This window comes from Nelumbo lutea, chromosome 1 (genome assembly GCF_056320005.1).
Source record: "Nelumbo lutea isolate HS-2025 chromosome 1, American lotus-T2T, whole genome shotgun sequence".
Classification (NCBI taxonomy): Eukaryota; Viridiplantae; Streptophyta; class Magnoliopsida; order Proteales; family Nelumbonaceae; genus Nelumbo; species Nelumbo lutea.
In genome coordinates, this window is record NC_142684.1 from 115,680,566 (window position 1) to 115,688,032 (window position 7,467).

Here is a 7,467-nt window from a genome sequence, read left to right on the forward strand (position 1 = left end):
TCTAATACGGAGGCTGTGCCCAGAAAACATTACATGCGACCATCTTGCAGGACGATCCAGAGACTCCCCAGTGAAATCCAAATACGCCAACCTTTTAAATAAAAAATGTGTTGATGTGATGCCTTGGATTAATTGCAAACGTGGCGTGTTTGCATTTCATTGGAGGTCTCTAGATTGCTCTGCAATCTCGGTTACAAGTAATACTTGTGCTTCCATTGCGCTGTGCTCATTAAGGTTATATTTGGTTTGAAGGAAAAGGCAGGGAAAAGAAAGGAAAGGTATTAAAACCTATATAAGATTTATAAAGTTTTCCTTACCTTTCCTTTTCTTTCCCTATTTTTTCCTTCAAACCAAACATAACCTAAATGAATAATATCCTTAGGATGGTCAAAATTTTATTTGGAATACCAAATAACTAAAGTGGGCCACCAAATAGGGCCAAAATTTAACATATTTATAGTGGAGAAAAAATATAAGCCAAGCACAACCATTTATGCAAATGTGACAGGATTCCGAGCCCATGTTGTTGGCAGCATTCATTCACCCTCTCTTTGTTTGTCTGCAAAAGGGGGCTGGCGTAAGATGAAATCTTCCATCTATAAAATTTAACTTACCTGTTTGTAGCTTTTACCGAACTTTGATTTCAAACCCATAGGAAAACAAATTAAGTTGACAAGATCTGGTGAGAGTTGGGCTTCAGTCAGTGCAAGTCCATACTCACACCATTCGTTTCTCGTCGTCTCTGTAAAATCTGTTCGAATGGGCCTTGCACTGACTGACGCCAATCTCATCTGGTGAATTCCATACAGCCATCAAAGTGGCCCTTAAATTAACAATAACATGGAAAACCCAGCTTGTTAGCAGATAGATGATCACCTTACAAACTGCAAGTATAAGCATGGTTTTGAATTTCGCAAAAATTTCAGAATATCTGGTTAGGTATGCTACGCGAAACAATAAAGTAAGAATGTTGCTTGCTTAGGTAATAATATATAGTATTAAATTTAATGATTCATATTTATTATAAACAAATAATTTATAAACCACTTAACTAGTTGAGTAGTTGTAGTTTAATGAAAAAAGGGATATCCATTGAATGGTGGTGGCACTGGTATGGAACCAATGGTTCTAAACAATCCTGGATAGGAGGGGATGGAAACATGAAAGTGAGAGGTGTAAATGGGCTTTGTTAAACCATTGAGCATGATGGGCTTTGTTAAAGCCTTGGGATCTTTCAACCCACAAGTCTGTTTGGGCATATTACGAGTCAGTCATTGATGCTCTATGTTCATAAGAAGACCAGGTATTAGAGCACAATCTTTTAACATTTTAATGATATGTTGGAGTCATATGCTTAGCTAGTGAACTGACCTTTTAATGGTCAATGTGATCTTTCGGTCCAGAGGCCAGGTCATATTGTTTACTTGATGAGATAGTTATAGGTAGAAAGCTTGGGAGGGCTATGGATGAGCCAGGTCATATTGCTTACTTTTTCAACTCACATTGTTTATTTCCAATCGCACAGTAATTAATAAACTTGAAAAACTTGATTGACACGGTTCAAAGTTTGATACATATCGCATGTGCCTCTACTACTCAACGAGGAGGAGATCCTCAACTCAATTAAGTTAAGGCGATATTCAGGGGTTTGATTAGTCAAAGCTCTCATAAGACCAGATTTTATTGAGCATTCATAATTTTTCTTTCTAGGGTAGAGAGAAGATAGGAAGATTCCTTTGAAATCAAATTTGATTCTCATGTTACTTTCTGAAAAAAAAATATATATATTTATTAGAATTCCTTGTAACAGTTTCCAACTTCTCTAGGCACCCAAAACCATGTTTGGTTCAATTCTCATTCTTACCCAAGATGAAATTCTAAAATGGACAAGCATGGATAAAAATAGGCAGAATGAGAAAATATTGCTATAAGCCAAACACTTTTTCCCTAAAAATGAATTCTTTTCAGACCGACAAGTGTCCTATGTTACTCATTTGATTCTTCAAAAAAAAAAGTGTTGGTATTTATAAACCGCTAGCCTAGGTCTTTGAAACTATGGGCATAAAGGTTTTATAAGTGGATGGTTGACAATCAACGTCTATCAAGGTGAGCTTCCATGGTAGTCCACTAGTAAACATCTATAGCAATAGTTTTGTAGGTAGGGTTTCCTCAATTTTAGCTATAAGGCCAACTTTAATTGGTGATACTGCTTCTTTGAGAAGTCAAAAGTCATAGACATCTACTTTAACTACACTTGAAAACACAAGTTTAGAAACAACATAAAAAACAAAGCAAACGAATTAGTATTGGAATGGTCATTTGATTTCTTCTTCATCTTCTCCTTCGACTTTAGCCACTTCTTTGTTCTCACTACAATCCTTTCTTTCTTGTAGAAAATATTTCTCAGATATATATATGCTTGCTAGCATAACTATTATGATAGCTTGGTCTTCTGGAGGAAGAACTTTCCTTTTCATGCTCATAAGCTTCAAAACTCTACATATGCTTTCAGTCATTAATAAAGCCTCATGAAACTTACTTTAATTGGGATTTGAGCATCTAAACAACTTTCTACACAATTAAATTTCATCATTGCTTTCTCTTTCTCTCACCACATGCATACACTCATATACCCAGATAACGGTGTTAATGGACTGGTTGTGGATTCGACCCCATCCAAAACCAAAATCAATTGGGATGGATTGGACAAACCCACAAGACATATTGAATTGGACTAGTCTAGACTTAATGGTCCAAAGTGTTTATTGGATTGGACCTGATCCATTTTTAATGACTTTATATTGGATTGGTAAGTCAATATCTAGTTCATTGATAGAAGATAAAAATACATGTGTCAATGGACCGGGTTTGGGTTAGAACCAATCTAAATTAAAGCAAAGGGTAAATTGTAGATTAGTACCATGTACCTTGGGCATAGTCTCAGTTTGGTACCTGAATTTTAAAACGTTCCAATCTAATACGTAAACTACCAAAACATTTCAATTTAGTCCAAAATCGTTAACCACCATTAAGTGGCATGTAAAAAGATGCAAATGTCTTTCGAGTGTCATCTAATTTTCTTTATCAACCATCCAAATGCCCAAATTCAAATCTCCTTTGAGTTATTCACCATTGCTTTGGTTCAATCTTGATTCTTGAGGAAGATGATGATGAATAATGTCTTATTTCAAAGGATAATTTTGACATTTTAAAAAGTTTTAAGTTGCACATGTCATTATGTGATATAATAACTAAACTTTAAGGATAATTTTTATTTAACTTATATTTTAATGCAGTTTTTAATTTTTTTTATATTTGTTAAAAATATTAATAATTCTGACTTGAGGTCAAAAAAGGTTTTCTACGAAAATAGTGCAATACAGCACCTTGGGACACATAGATCTCGAAAAGTTACTTAGAATTAAAAAAATATCACCCCAATTAGATATCAAAGCACAATGTTATGGCCTCTTGAATTTTGCATGCATATTTAATGTGCAGCTTGTGACCTAGTTACTAGGTTGAATTGATCAATGGTTCGATCGGCCATATAAAATGATTTTTGACCTAGTCAACGATTTTTGAACAAATTCCAGGTTTTATTAGAACTAGACCCTAATCATGACTAAGTAATGGTCAAACGGTTCAACCAATTGGGTCAATGGTGGGTTAAAAACATTGTGCAACGCTTGAAAGTTTTATGCAAAAAAACAAAATTGGTTCAGTATTCATGCTATCATTTGCTTTTTTGTGTTAATCGATATGTATATCACTAAGAAATGTTGGGGTTACACAAATTTTTTTTTTCAACTTTTTTTTATGATAGCAGAAGAGGCTGCACAAGATGGGGGGGGGGGTAGCACATCCCAAAAAATCAACAAAACAAATGAGAGAAAGAGGAGGGGGGAGAAGGATTAAAAACGAAAAAGTCAATGAAGAAGATGGTGCTTCATGAGCCAACTAATCTGCAACCTGATTAGCCTCCTGATACATGTGCCTATACTTCAATCCTTTGTCAAACATATTCTTCATCTGAATGCACTCTCTGATAATGTTAGTTATGCTTCAAAGAGGGGTAGTTTTCTAGAATAGGCATGAAATAACGAGCTTGGAGTCGTCTTTGATAATGATAGGAGATTGTCTGAAGTTCCAAACCATATTGTGGGCTTCCCAAGCCACCTAGGCTTTCAGCCTGGTTGATGGTGAAAACCCCCAACTTAATCGCTTTAAGATTTAAGACTTTTCCAAGGTGGTCTTGAGCAATGCTTGCAATTGAGCAGTTCCCATCACTATTATGGGAAGCATCAAAATTTATCTTTATATAGTAAAGGTTTGGGGTTTTCCAAACTATAGGCTTCCGGTTCTTAACATTACATTTACCAATGGATTCTTTTATGGCTTCTAAATTTTCATTGATTCATATTTTTCCAAATTTCTCAAAGGATAAACACTAGTTTCTCTCTTAAATAAGTACTCCCATTCCCCTTGTTTTTTCCAATTCGAAGCCACCACTCTGCAATAGATTGATCATTCTCATTGGGACCCTCAATAGAGGGGTTAATTGTAGCCCAAGTTTGTTTAGAGAAATTGCAGTGATTAAAGATATGGTCAATGTTCTCAACTTCTCCATAGAAATAGCAAGAAGCATTAAATCAAAACCTCTCTTCTTAATATGATTTTTTGTAGGAAGTCTTTTCTATAGAAGTAGATACAAAAAAGTTTTTATTTTTGAAGGGCAATTCATTTTCTAGACATTACTAACCCAATTCTTTAAACCATTTTGCTCAACCACGCAAGAACATTTCAAAGAATATGCCGAATTGCCGATTTGATAGTAAATTCACCTTTAGGATTGCATCCCCAAATTAATTTATCGTCCAAGTTTGAAGAGATGAAGATCGATTTCACTTTTTTCTAAATTTGGTTAGGAATTATCCTCCTAACTTTATCTTCGATCCAACATTTTCTTTCATGATCGATCATTTTTGAGATGTATGTATTATTGTTCTCATTATTTTCATTACTAATTTCTTCGGTTAGAGGATTCCTTAACACCCAATTATCATGCCATAATTTGATTGATTTTCCAATCCAAACTAACTAGCACGATCCTTTTTTAATAAGATCTCGTCCATGCCCAAGAGACATTCTTTCTAATCTTGACATTCCAAAAATCTTCCCTCCTCAAGTATTTATCCTTGGTGACCTTAACCCAAAGGTTTTCTTCCTCACTTAAAATTTTCCATCCAAGCTTTGCAAGATTTGCCTCATTCACCCAAAGATGGTTCCTTAAACCAAGACCCCCCCAAACTTTTGGGTATATAAGCCTTTACCCATTTTAAAAGGTGTATGAGTTTTCTCCCATTCAAGTTTGACTACAAAAAATCCCTCTAAATTTTGTTAAGATCCTCAATGGTATTTCTTGGAATTCTAAATGATCTCATAATAAAATTTGGCATCATATTTGTGGTAGAGTTAATCAAAGTTAGCATTTTTACTAAGGATAATGTGTTCTTTTTCCAGTTTACAAGTCTTTGAGCCATTTTCTCCTTTATACTGGCAAAAGTACTTTTAGTTACTCTTGTTGTAATTAAGGGTGCACCCAAATAACTCTTTGGATTGGCATCCAAAGGCATTCTAAGCATTTTAGAGAGAAGTTTTTTTTTTTTTTTTTTGAAAAGGAACATTTTTGGAAAATAGCACTAAAGATTTCAAGAAAATTGGGCATTGGCTAGAGGCTTTAGTGAAATTGATCAAGATTTCTTTGATTCTCAAGCAAATAGGAATTGTGGTTTTTGCAAATATAATGCAATCATTTGCAAATTGCAAAATGGGAATCTTTGGCCCTCCTCTGGAAAGCCTGCAACTAATTTGGTATGTATTTTCAACTTTTTCTTTTTATAACTTCTTTGAAAGAGCCTCAACACAAAGAACGTAAATATAAGGGGAGAGAGGATCTCCTTGTCTAATCTCTCTGTTTAGTTTGAACTCATTTGTTGGGTTCCCATTAATTAAATTTTGATAAGAAATTGTTCTTATGCATTCCATGACCCATGATATCAAATTATCATGAAACCCAGATTTTCTGAGAATCTTTTCTATGAAGTCCCATTCTAATTTATCATAGGCTTTCTCCATGTCAATCTTGCAAGCCATGAGTCTTAATGATCCGTTTTTCTTCTTTATAGAATGAATCATTTTGTGAGCGATAAGAATACTGTTTGTTATTTGCCTATTGGGCACAAAAGCATTTTGATAAGGAGAGATTCTCAGATTACAAAGGCTAATTGGCCTATAATCATTTACAGATTCCGGGTTTTTCTTCTTGGAGATCAAGGTGATGAAAGTTTGATTTAAAATCCCACAAAGCTTCCCATTATGGAAAAAAGATTAACTACATTGGAAACCGACTCTCCAATTATGGGCTAGAATTTCTTGAAGAATAAAGCGTTTAACCTATCGGGGCCCGGTGCCTTGAGATCCTTGATAGACTCAAGCACTTCTTTGATTTTAGTGTTACAAGCCTCTTTGACAAGAAGTTCTGCTCATTACTAAGTTTCATTTAAATCATTTATAAATTCCTTAACTCCACTAGTACCCTCAGATTTGAATCTTTGCTCAAAAATTTTGGCGAATGATTTCTAATGTCAGTGATTTCACTCAGCCATGCTCCCGCCTCATTTCTAACTCTCACTATTTTATTTCGATGTCTCCTAATAATGGCCATAATGTGAAATAATAATAATATTAATATTTAGGACTCTTTCTTCTTCTATTTCTATATGTTCTTGTTTACAGCTTTTATACAAAATTTCAAATAAGCTAAGGAGTTGTAATAGAAAGAGTGCAAGTAAATAGAAAAAAATAAAACAAATAAAGAACCTAGTTTGTTTCTATTTTGTTTTTTTCCATCTTTTTAGTATTTTCACTTTAACGGTTGAATCAATTGATCGACTTCTGTTTTTAGGAATCGTTGGGTCTTTTGAGAGTTTCTCAGACCACCAGAGTGTCGTAAATGGATTTGTCTAGAATGCCAACCAACAGCCGACGCTTATCATTGAATGGGACTCGTCGGGAACATCTGCCGACTGCCATGAATAAGCCTGATTAGATACATTATCACAAATTCACAATCATTCATGTTAGGAACTTCCCTAGACTATTCACCCAAATGCCAGTGGAGAACGGAACCGTAAATCATGCAATCGTGATAGTTTTGATTTGCTTAATCGAACAGTATTTCGAGGGACCCATTAAAAACATGTTTAACAATCACTTGAATGGAACCAGGCGGCCCATGGATGGCTCTTGTTCTATGCTTAGAGAAAAGAAGAAAATTTTGACAATTCCAATCTTTGTCGGACAAATAGGATATATAGTTCAGCTTTTTTAATTTGACTTCAAACAAGCAAATGGCAACCGCGAATCATGAGATGAGAATATGTTACGCATGCTATGACGCAAAAA